At 37.4% G+C, this 13,511-nt stretch overlaps 1 protein-coding gene across 7 annotated transcripts in view; it reads right to left on the reverse strand.

Annotated features, from left to right (window-relative positions):
- Positions 1-13,511, reverse strand: part of TBCK (TBC1 domain containing kinase) — a 115,813-nt gene that overhangs the window by 18,254 nt on the left and 84,048 nt on the right. The gene's annotated exons all lie outside the window — the stretch shown is intronic.

Genomic DNA, 13,511 nt, shown 5'->3' on the forward strand with positions numbered 1-13,511 from the left:
ACTGCAGGGGTGCCTCTGTAAGATACAGAGCTATCTAAACACCAGGTATTATCCCAGCCCAAAGACTAGGCACAAATTGGGACACCAGAAATGTAAGAAGTAGTCCTGTATTATAACCCAGAAAATTTGTTCCTTAGTTTTGGGGGATGGGGGAATCGGGAGGACAGGACAGGACAGATGATGACAAAACACACTCCACCACACACCTGGTAGTACTCAAGCAACTAGTTTGATAATACTTAAATATTTTTTTCATAAGAGAGCCTTCATTGGGAATTATCTCAGAAATATTCCTAACTACTAGCATTTCTTCACTTTACATTCTTAAAAGCTCATGCATATCTAAATCAAAAAAGCAACAAAAAAAAATTTAACCCTCCTTATTTTTGCGAGTAACAGAGAATGCAGAAATCCTGTATTTTCATTACCAACACATACAAATCTCTGAACTGCAGCAGAAAAAAAATAAAATATGGTCACTGCAAGACAGTTGTGAAATGTATGAAGCCATGTCTCCACCTTCCTTCAGAGGCTGCTTTAAACTGCTGAAACTTCTAAGTGCCATTACAACTACACTTTCACCCAAAAGATTTACCTTGACTCAATCAAAATAAAGCATAAGGAAAACCTTCAGCTTGTTCAAGAGGGTTAAACTTGGATTATTTGCAAGCAACAGGCAAAAAGTTCTGCAGCAGCACTAGGCTTTTGTCCTTGGGAACACCGGGTTTGCAAAACCTATTTGCAGATCTAAAAGTTAAAGGACTGCTACAGTCACTTTTTGTATTATTATATATGCAAACATGAGACTTTTTTCTTTAATCTCTCAGCTACCCTGGTGGAACTTCCAGAACTATATCTGCACTAAAAGGTCCTCATATCACTTCAATTAAATGTCGAATGTGGTTATTTTTTAAAACTTTCATATACTATGTAATTAACAATACATTAGCATGCACCATGGTTTTAAGGAGTTAATAAATTACACTTATTTATAGTCTTCTGCAGCAAGAACTTTTTTCTTCTAATGTTGCCATTGTGATTTTTCAAATCGAGACAGGTAAATTTTAAAGCAGCTTGTTTTCATTATGCTTTAATCCAGCAGATACAGAGTTAACAGGTAGGTTATGTATGGAAAAAAACGCCAAAACATTATGGAACTCAACTTACTCCAAGAGTTATGCACATCAAAGATACACTTATGGAGCTTAGTCATCTTACAACAGAACTGGTTTGTCTTGTGCAACTATTGTGCTCCTGTTGAGCAGGAGGTCAAATAGAGGCAAAAGTTGTTCATAACTAAGTCCACAGCTGTCTCTAGCAAGTTATTCTGGCTTGTCAGGAGACAGGAACAAACAGGATAACTAGGATTTGTCACAGGGAACATCTGAAAGATCTTCCAACTGATTTGATGTTGTCTTCTTGAGGAAGACCTAAATTCATGAAATAGCCAACCATTTCATTGTGAAGATTTGCATGTGTGCTCTGCAGTTGTTTAGAACATGAGCACAGGCATACAGAGATGGACTACAGAAAGTGGAAAAATAAAAGAACAAATAGAACATTTATCATGTATTATCTTTGAGAATGATTCTATACAGTGCAGTCAAAATACAGGTCTTTCTAAGAGTATCACAGTAGCAAATTTTCTGCTTTGAAAAAATATTCCATTTCTGTCACCTTGTTTTAGATTGCAGTGACCACACTGATTCGGGACACTATATGCTTATAGCCCATGAAAAAAATTCAAGAGAACAGGAGAAACACACTGAAGGAAATGGAGACCTTACTAATTAGTATTAGCCCAAATGACCGGTAGCTCTAGCTTTTGTTTCAGTTTCTAAACATACTAGGCTTCTCATTTAATCTGAGGACTGTTTCAAATTTAGAGAGTGTGCTAGAGAGAACAGAGAGGCATACACATATTTTCCCGAGTTATGTCCCAGAAAAAAGACTTCTTAGTCCCTCTGCAGTTAAAAATACCTCTGCTGTAAAGCAGGTTATCAAAAAGCACTCAAAATTACAAACAAAATCTGTAATTGTACTTCAGGGAATATATTAGCCCACCAAACAGCCTTTTCCATTGTATATGATAGTATTCAAAACAAAAGAACTTACAAATTACTAGTCTCAGCACATAATTTCCTCCCAAGTTCAGAGTAATAGATGTCACAATGCTTTATAATCAGAAAAATGCTTGATTTTCTGGATAACGCATTATTTGTTTCAACAGAATAGCCAATACTCAAGGGAGATCTGTTTCCATAAAAATAAGTATGGCAGAGGACACAGCCGACTCTCAGTTGCTGTCTAAAGCCACCTCCCAGTTGAGTAGCTCGATTCCCCCAAGAAGAGTCCAAGGAAATGAATTGCATCAAAGGAGAGGAGGAACAATAATATCAAACTCTTCTCTCAAACTTCAGACTTGCCAAATGAATTCAGCAGTCCACATCTAGGGGATTCACAGCAGACACAAGTTTGCAATATCCAAGAAAGGTAATAATGTAGAAAGGGTAGCGATTACATAAATACACGTTTGGCTGAGACAGCTTAATTTGCCTGATGACTAAAACTGGCAGACATCACTACACCCTCCTGAGGCAACAGCTTCTCCCTCAGGAGAACATTTGTGGAGCATTACCAAGGAGAAAAGGGAAGCAAGTCCACTGCAAAAAGAGTTCAATCCTTGAAGCAGGGTCACATGATTACAGGTAACAATAAACACTCAGGGAGCAAAGTCAAGCATTATAAATGTGGACTATGCCAGTGAGGCTGGCTGAGATGACCTGAATTAAGTCTTCTTGAGAAACATTTACGTTATGATGGACTCTAATTACACAAACACTTCCTACTTTTATTTATACAACTCTTGTCTAATTCAGCAGATAGGATGAATGCCTCAGGAAAGAATAAAAGTTTAAGAGAAAAGCATGAAGTCTACAGCAGAAAACAAACCAGTCAAAATTCACCTATACTGATATAAAAACATTTTCTCCTTATCTAAAAGTATAAAGCCACAAGAAGTACTCCACATGTAGACACTATCTGTCCTGTGAATAGGTTTTAATAACCAGGAAAAACATTTTTTTCCTTTAACTGCGTTGAAAATAAGGAGAAACACATTCAACTGTGAATTTTACAACCATCTTTGCTTTGCTTTGACCTAGTATGTCCAGATCTGCCTAACTGGTATATTTAGTGATACAATATCTCTATATAGGCTTTGAACAAAGCTGCAGCCTAAAGCTCCTCGGCAGTCTTGCTGGAAATAGAATTGCTGAATCAGTTATTTCTTTTTACAGCTGTTTTATCAGACTAATTTATTTCCTTCAAATTGCAAAGTGAAATATATGCATGCACTTATAAGATCATCTTTCCTAATTACATTTAAAAATTTGACTTTATCTGCTGTATCTGGTAACAACTATATTTCATGTCAGACATTTTCTCACAGGAATTTTCTAATGAACTGTCAGTCAGCGCAACCTAAACATGGCTAACACGAAGCTGTCAATCCTTCTACCCAGTCCTCACACCTCCTCTTCATACCACCATCCTGCTATAGATACCTGTAGTTTCGCACTGGACTTGAGTTCAGACAGTTCTTGAGGCTGTCATGGCCCCTGAGCACCAACTCTTGCAGGCTCTTCTGAACCTTTAACACCTTTCCTACTCCTCTCCACAACAGTGTTCCAGCTGTTGTCTACCACCTCAGTGACTACTCTCTTTGCCTCAGCCCGGCCAACTAAGAGGACATGCACAAGATGCAGGTTGACATTTTAGACGGGAGGCTTAACATTTGTCCTGATTGCTGCCTTCAATTCCCTGTTTAGGCTTTATTATGTCATTGCAGGCATTGGTTTCCAGCTGTAATGAACCAGAAGGAAGAGTAGGTGAAGGAAGGGAGAGGGCCCACTTTAAACCAAATCCTTTGAGTAATGTTAGCTGCTCTTGGAAAAAGTTTATGCCACTAAGTCTCCTAGTAATTATTTACAAATATCCAACAAATTGTGAAGAGGCAGTAGTATCCAACAGATTTTGATTCCAGCTAAATTAAGTCGCAGGTAGTCACGTCTCAGGACAGCTGCTCACAGTATCTTGTTGAATTTATCATGTGCAATTTTTTGTTTGTTTTAAACAATGAAGGGAGCATAAGGGTTATCCTACAACCCAAAATTTCCATGCTAGTAATACTTATTATTCTATGGGGGGTACAAACAGGACAATTAAAAAAAATAGCCAAGATAACCCATGGGAAAAGCTTAAGTCCAAATAGCATATCACATATGTAAGATGCTTGTTTCTTCCCTCCAATTATTCTTCTACTGTGATCTATTTACTCTTTTCCAAGGCAGACATGGTACATAATTTCTAAAACAACCCCTTCACTCTTTTTTAAGAAAAAGGCAAAAGCTCTACTTTAAGCATAGTGCCAGAGGGTAGTTGAAAGTCCAGTTACACACTTGTGTAGTGCTCCAACAGTTCAGTCAATATACTCATAGTTTTAGAGGTAGTGTAAGAAATTGTATACCAACTACAGCACTGAAATTGAGAACTGTGTTCATATACAGACATGAACTGCCTGTCATTACTTAGAAAAGGTAAGAATTAATCAGAAAGATGCACGCGTATTTTCACACACACAAGTCGTACACATGCTAAGATACCGAGCTTACTACTTAAGTTGCTTCGCCTGTTTTCCTGCAAAGAAAAGAGACTTATTTTAGCATATCCTAACTTCAAGCATGAATCTTGCTTTAGACTAGTCAGTTATAAGAAGCTGTTCATCAGGGAAGCCTGCTGATTAAGCAGGCTGGTAATAGGAAAAAGAGTGCTTAAGCTGAAGTCTGAGGTCTACTTCCCTTCCAGAAGTTTCTCTGGCAACACCCTAAATTCTTTACTTTCAAAGTACTTATTCTTCTCACCCCATTAATTTTCAAATAGGCCTGGGAATTGCTAAGCCATATGCATTTACTGCTCTTAATAAGAAGAAATAGGCATTAAGAATTTTTTTTTTTTTTTTTTTAATATTAAGAATTAAAGCTGCTTAATCATTCTCAAATTAGAAGTCAAGTTTCAGAAAGATTAAAGCACTCCAGAACATGAGGCTGGCACAATCACAGCTCCTATCTATTTTTCCATTAGCCTGTAATCTCTTACGGGCATTTCATCCTGGCTATTAAATGAAGATATATAGATTTTTTTTAGAAAATAAGCAAGTATCTTTAGTTCTGCTGAACCTGAACTTAACAGTCCCATCTGATAAACACAGGAGCTATAAAGCAACTTTTTATCCATGGAAAGGATGGCTTTATCTGAGTAGAAGCAGGGTTTCCCCCCTTTTGTCTTTGAAGTTGGCAAAACTTATTGCAGCAAATTTAATACAGAAGGAACTTCAGCCTGAAAGTCAATATAATTAAAATCTGGGGTTCAAATAAAATAATCTATTCCAAGTATCAAAGTCCTTCATAAAGAAACATGCTTCATGGAAGATGTCGTTCCATATTTTTGGAACCTAATGTTTTGTTTCTGAAATAAATGTGTGCATGTATATCTAGGAATAAAACAACAAAAACATTTTAAGACCAGGTTAGAAGATAATGGTTTTAAAAGATTTCTGAAGAATTGATCAAACAGAGAAAGAGACAAAAGCAGATTCACACAGCAACCAGAAACAGATGCAACTCCGAATCAAGGGTCACACTAATCTGTAGCAAAGACATTGCTGTTTGTGCTTGTTTTTACTTTAAATAACCATAATGGAAGAAAGCTAATGTATTTTTTTTACAGTGATTTCCACCTAAATATAATAATGTCATGGTGCCATCATATAAGCTTTGGGATAGATATATCTGTATAGAGTAGCACTACCTTATACCAATTAAAATATAGCAGGCAGATGAAAACAACTCGTAGAAAAGAAGAGGGAGAATAAGCAAGAAGAACAGGACACTTCAGGATAGATTTGTAGGCAAAGCCACTGCTATCGTGTTTTTATCAAAGAATCAGTTTTCATGACAAGCAGAGTCAGTTTTCAGGAAGTAACTGAAAACAAGACCAAATAAGAACACTGGATTTTAGCTGCATCATCTAAAAGGATTTTATGACTGAAACCAATCATTACCAGTGTGTTTGCACTTAGTATTTTCCACGCAAATGGTTTTGTTTATATCCTTCATAACTAAGTAGATGAAGGCAGTATTTAATACCCAGGGAGCATTGTCCTTTGCAAGTTTATTTTTCGTGGGGTGTTTTTGTTTGTTTTTAAACAAACAGAACAACTCCCATTGCTCCCTTGAACTCTGATGGCCTGATAAACGAAAAGTACTCAACTCCTGTACTAACTGAGAAAGAATGATGCTTAAATCCACTGTTACTGACAGAGAGAGGCCTATACAGGCAGGGAAGTATTCTAATGATCACAAATAAATAAAAAGGAATATAAAATGTTTTGACATGCTCCCTAATCCCCCTGCCCTCTCCTCCCCCGCCATTTTTTATGACCATTATTAGCAAAGGATCATACAAAAAGGCTTCAATGGTTTTGATGTTCAATCAGTACTACTTATAAAGGAGAAATAGCCAAACTTCCAGATTTTAGGAACTGTTTTCTAAAATTTTTCAAACACTTGAGAGCCACTGTTCTCTACACAACCTCTCTAGCAAACTAATTCTTACATTTCAGATTCAGTCCTCCCTTGCCATCATATTCTGCTTCTCATATTTCCAGGTGAAGACATTGGTGCCTACCTTCTCTATGCTCCCTATCTCCCTCTACTTAGAATGATAGAATCGTTTAGGTCACAAAAGACCTTTAAGATCATCGAGTCCAACTGTCAACTCAACACCACCATGCCCACTAAACCATGTCCTACATTAAAGGTTTGCTCCATTTCATTTTGCAAGTGCATTTTGCAAGCTGTACTCTTCCACCCCCTCCACCACCCTGACTCCTCCAGAGAGCTCCCTGCTCCAGAACTCACACCTTAAGGAGTGTGCAAACAACAACTTTTAGCCAACTGTCATTCATAAATGTCCTCTAAATGTCTTAGTACACCATTGTAGGCAGTCTACAAAAATATAAGTGAGCTCTGCTTGCTGAAGTAGCTCATTATTAAGGAAACCTATCTCTCTTTCTCCCTGGAATAACATAATTGAGTGAATAAGCTGAGTCAGCAGAGCAGAAAGACAAGTTACTCCCTGCATGCAGCTGGGCAGATATGCTTCAAAGTCTCATTAGTTATTGCCTCTGACATGATAAAACAGGTAACACTTCTCACCACTGCAGGGACCCATTTTAAAATACAAAACTGAGCAATAATCCAGTCGTGCCTGAAAATACCCACAAGATGCTTTAACATGAAATAAAACTTGAAGTAAAAGAAGCAGCAAGAATGATCTTGCAAGCCTTCCCTGCTTTCCACTGGTGCCTCTTTCTTCCTCTTGATGGATACTCTCTCCCTGACAAAAAATTGTATTACTTTGAGAAAAAAAATTACAGAATCTTAAGAATACAAACTGTCAGAGATTCCCTCACCCTCTTTAGAAACAAACCCAACAGGAATTTAATATCACATCTCAATACAAACTGCAACTGGAAGAGGAATTTCCTTTCCCTCACAATGTGATCACGTATGTCTCTTGGTGTCAGAGACCTTGGATTTAGCAATCCATCTTTTTTCAAGATTCAATTGTAGTTATTTATCCATGATTCCTGTTTTCTGAACTGGCATTATCAATGGCAGCACAGTTCTGGGACATTTTCAGTTATTTACCAATGTGAAGCCTGCCAAAGAGCAAAACATACTGTTAAGGCTCTACCTTAACTGCTGACTATCAAGAGAGGTGCTGAATTTTATTAACTGTCAAAAAGTTTGAAAACATGGTTAGCCACTTACCCTGTAAGCTGTACGTGCTTTTCACATCAATCTCCTTGGATTTCTGTACAACTCTGCTCATTTTAGAAACCCAGGTCCAAGCTTTGGTGAGATATACAGAAGTCATCATTTTAGCATCAACAGAAACATTTATGCCCATCAAACTAAAATGTGTTCATTCATGTTTGCAGGGTGGGCTCCATGACTAACTCTTGCTGCAAGTTCAACTTTGCAATCAGTATGCACTTTTTCTTCTAGCTATGCTGTCATGTGTATTTGAAAATCAGATCTTCCACTAGTGACAATGGCAGATGAGAAAATATGCATACATAGCTGTAACAATTTTACTAGTAAATTAAGATGATGTTGACATGATCACACAGGTCACTAGTCAGTTTGTACTAGGCTATCAACTGCAAGAATGGAGCAACAGCACCAGGCAAGAGAGCTGTGTTCAGGAAAATTTTTTTCATCCTCTCGCTGTACTTCCCAGTAAAATTAGATCATTATGACATTGCATCCTGACTCAACTGAGAAAACGCACAGTACTTAGCCTTGCCTGAGGTGCATTAAGAGAGGGATGTGGTGGAATCCTGGATTCAAGGTCAGCCTAAGGCAGGCTCCTATACACACCTATACAGAGAAAGAGAGTAGGGTAGGACAGAGGACTGGGAAGTAGAGGAAAAACACACCTTAGGCCTTTGATAGAAATAAGTATCTCTGACATCATACACCCCCTCCCCATGTCATGAAAATTAATTTTTATTACATTTTCTCAATAGCACTGTTAGATGGCACTGTGCTCTAAGACATAACTTTCACAGCAGCAACACATGGCATACACAGGAGCTACTGCATGCTGAAATTAGAGTTGCTGTGAGTGGCAGGAGGTAGCTATGTCTGTGCACCTGAGCATATTTGTGTGTGAGAAACTACAAACATCCTTGAGTTTACTTCTCCTCCAAAAACTGACTTCAAAAATTTCTCCCAAACTCCATTGCTTTCTAAAGCTACAAGCACACACATAAAAAATGTAATTTTAAGTGGACCATTTCTCTCTGCAGTATCTAATTGTGCTTATCAGAAGCTGAATAAAGCATTAAGCTTTTTAGATCCGTGCTGGCCCTAAAGCATATTTTTAGCACACTCAATGGATTATTCTGAGTGTTACTTCTCTCCTAAAGTAAATTCACATACATGCTGCACTGCTTTTTCTTTTTCCTTTTTTTTTTTTTTTTTAGATGCAGGCCACTATTTTTTTTTATAAAATATGGATTATTTAACAAAGTAAGAAATAAACCTGTCACCCAGGAAACCACACCAAGTATTTATATTGGTTGCCAAAAAGACTACTTCCACCATAGTCCTCCCTCGGAGAGAGGGCCAGTCAGCACTGAAAACAAAGTAACCATGCCTTCAGCCACCCAGCCAGCTTGCAATTAAGGACCACTACAGCCTGAAATTGTGCTCTCCCTAGGATTTTGCAAGCTGATCTCCTTAAGTATTTCTCAGAGGAAAATTCTAAAGCATCCCTCACAAAATGTTAACTTTACATCACATTGTCAGCAACCCAATAAGTAATTACCAGTGAAATTATTAAAACACCAAAGTGTGTAACTATTTCCTAACATTCTCCATGCATTGGATGTGCATTAAAAAAGACCAACAAACAAAGTGTTCAAAAATAGCTTACTGCTACTACTCTTCAGTGAGATTGAGCAAATTCCTCCTTGCTAAAACTTAGTTATAAACATAAGGCTTTGCTCCAGCTATCCTTGTGGAAAGAAACACTTGCACACAACACCAATTTTTCAAGAATGGAACCATACCAGATCACATATCACAGAGATCACCCACCAATAATCAGTGAGGAAAACTGGCATGAGTTAATGCAGATGGAAATAGCACAGGTAAAAACCACAGTGCCACTGTGCAGAGCTCAGGTGTGGATTGCCAGATACACCTGAGCATGGAATATGGCTGGGCAGGTGTAACACTGGCCAGACAGACTTTGGAAATTCTGGGTTTCCTCCATTTTTCATTTCTAATATTCCAATTAATTTACTTTGGCAAGGACTGACCTCAGATTACATTACCAGTGCTACCATATGCATTTCAGACAGTGTCTTCTCACAGGATACACTCCACAGGGGCTAAGGTTGGGTATAGAAGGGAAACACAGAGTTGGCTCAAATACAAACAGCTGTAGCAAACTTGAATGCATGGTTCTATTGTGTTTACTACTTTATTATGGGCTCAATCCTTTCTTTATCTTGTAAACAGCTCATTTATCAATAACTTCCACACCTTAAAGGGTGGTGACGATAGTGGCCATATTCCTTATTCTGCCATACAGTGGCTACTGCTTATGATTTTTTAAAGTAAATTTCTTTCCCCCAGTAATATGGCAAAACTGAAAATAAAAAAAAAAAAAGGAGAAAAATGAAACTCCCAATATTTAATTGATCAAAGGCTATGAAACCCAGAACCTGATTTTAAAACAATTTCCAAATCAGGAGAAAAACCCCCAAACATAAAAAGAACATTCCCACAAGATGGAGAGAGAAAGAACTGGCTAATTTTTTCTTTTTTTAAAAATTAATTTTACAGGTATAATTATCCCCTTCTCCCCCCCCCCCCCCCCCCCCCATTTGTTAATCAGTCATGGAATCCCAATTGTGGGAGGTCAAAAAGGTCAAATACACCCAGCTTTCAACTTCAAAGTGGGTATAATCGCAAAGGCTTGTGAGGAAGGACTAGATGGACAATCAGTGAATCCAGAACCCGAGCCTAAGGCTGTAGCAGAGTGTAGTCTGGCTGCTCTGACTGCCCATTCATATTCACAGCAGACAAACACGTCCCAGGGAGACTCAGAAACCAAGACTGTATAAAATATGTTTAAAATCCTTAAATATGATCTAAGTGAGTGTCTAACAAACTATTAAAGTCTCATATAAATAATATTTAGATTATTATAAACATACACCTTTAATTCTGCCTCAACTAAGAAAAACAGAACATTTGTTCCAGTGAATTTACGTTCAATTAAAATAATTGCTATTTATATTACAACTTAAAAAACAACCACAACATTCATTAGACACTCTTAAATTAACATTTAACATCAGTTATTTCCTAAGCCATGTATTTCTCATTTTATCCACTCTGGTAATTGATTTAATGCTTTATCTTCTATCAGAAATAGTCCTAAACATAAGAAAATACATTCATATTTTTAAAACCAAGCAGAGTAAGGGAAGTCCTAAAAAAGGCTTCCTTCAGCTAATTTAATCTGCAAAACCAAAGTACTGGAAGCAGAGGTTTCCTTACACTCCCTACTTTTTGGTTGCTGGCTGCCTGGTTTATGAGTATCAAAAAAACTTTGAAAAGCTCACAAATACACAGAGAAAGTTTTGAAGCTTTCAACAATTCCCCAAAATATTTGCCAGAACGTGATGAGCTTATGACATGCCTAATTAAACAGTGAATTGCTTATTCACTCACAGGGGAGCGACACAGAAAATGTATTTTAACAAACGCATCTCAAAAATGACAAATAAATCCAACTTCTCACTCAAGCTGTTGGCAGCTACAATCAGAAAAACAGAAGCATCAAAGGTACATGCAAAATAAATTAGAAACATTAACTCAGATCTTGATGAGTTAATGCTTTGCACAACATGAACTAAAAACAAATTTGAGGAACAGCTTTCTGTTGAGTAGTAGAACAATGAAATAAGAAAACAAAACCAAGTTCCCTACAAAAACAGAACACAAAACAAACCTGAAATGGGTCAAGGCAGTCAGAAGACCCTTGAGGCAGAATATATGTAACAGCTATTATGAACAGCACAGACATTACACTTGGACATTTCCTGGCTCGTACACTGAAACAGAAATGTTGGTATACACTACTCATCATACTTCTTTTAGAATAATAGATGGACTTTACACACCAGTTATTCAAAGGCTTAATATAAACCTAGCCAATACATTTTATATGGACAAATATATCCTAGGTGCATAAAGGAAATCAAAAGCAACTGAGCGCTGGCATATTTATTGCAAATAGCCCTGCATTCCCATCTCTAAGAATTCTGTCATGCAAGCTATCCTTGATTATCTGCTAAGAAAAGTTACCATCAGGAAACTTTGTTCATACTATTTTTGATAAAACCAATGTTTTTCACATTTGTACTGTTTCATCAAGCCACTTAGTCACCTTCCCGCTTAGTTACTTTTCCTACTTCATCAAAACTGAAAAGCTGAACTGGACCAGTTGCATTTAAATCAGCGCACAGATCAATTAACATCTGGTAGCCTTTTCTCCAGTTGAATGCTTTAATTCTGCAACATTCATCAGAAACTCGGACCCTTGAAAAGAGGATTACCAGTAGAAGACAAAGACAAAGGCATAATTGTATCAGCCTCGGGATTTCTGGGAGTCCACCTGCCACACCTGAGCAGACATTCATAAAGACAAAGAAACTGCATCATTCTCTTGCTTTTATTTAGAAGTATATAGGTAGCTGGAGAGAGGGTACATCTACCATGTCTATAATAAGGGAGATAGAGGCAGAGCAGAAAATTGTTACATGACAACTGTTATTTGTCCCTGCGACTCCTAAACATTCAAGAACAACACTTCAGGAGTTTTCAGGGTATGAAGGTAAGTTTCAGGAAGCATAAGAAAAAAAATCATTAGTGTACTGGTCAAAAAAAAATTACAGACACAAATCCAAGTAGGCTGCTACTAAAATTCAGTAGTGAATTTAAAGGGGTTTTTCCATTCTTATTTTTGACATTTTATCTTGCTCAAAATAAACATGCAAAACCACTTAAGATGTACATTCATTCTCTCTGAAACTATTTCCTCCTTGAGATTTTATCTCAGTAGAAATATGCTTACTGGCTGAAAGAGTAAAAGATTAAGCAACACACAAGTCCAGGAGGAAAGAGGGCATCCAAGCCTGTTTATGAAGTTGCAAACAGATGCCACTAAAACGAAAAATAAGCAACGCTAGTGATAAAAAGAGTCAAAACAGTTTTGTTTTACTGGCTGCTGATTTAGGGAGAAAAGTGCTCACCCAGGGGCAAACACTTCTTTTGATATTATTAACCAAAGCACCATAACATGCAGATACACACAAATACTTGAGCAGTCAATAAAAAGCACTTAAACAAACTGAAGCAACTTAGAAGGAAAATATAAATATAGGAGCAGGAGACAGCTGGTGTTTAGAATTAAATACATGAAACACTTTGTTTCAAGAAGTCATAAATTACCTTCATAAGCAAACCCACAGCTTTGTTTACAAAGGAACTGTTTCCTACCCTCCCCACCCTCAAATACAGAGGTGACCCACAAATATAAAACTGGAGATAAAATAGTAGTGCAAAGTGCTTGTCCAAATAATGACCAACTAAATAGGTGGGGAAGCAGCAAAGTAACTTTTTAAGAGCTAGACTGACCAGCAAGGACACAATGGTGTTTTAGAAAATCCATTAAAGGCTACTCTGTGTGCTAAAGACTGAACTCAGATTCCACTGCTTTCAAGTAGAAAAAAGTTTCTCCATGGCAGCAAACACCAGTAGAGTACATGTTGAAGAAAGCGATAGATAGTTCCAGGATTAAGG

This window comes from Aquila chrysaetos, chromosome 1 (assembly GCF_900496995.4).
Source record: "Aquila chrysaetos chrysaetos chromosome 1, bAquChr1.4, whole genome shotgun sequence".
NCBI lineage: Eukaryota > Metazoa > Chordata > Aves > Accipitriformes > Accipitridae > Aquila > Aquila chrysaetos.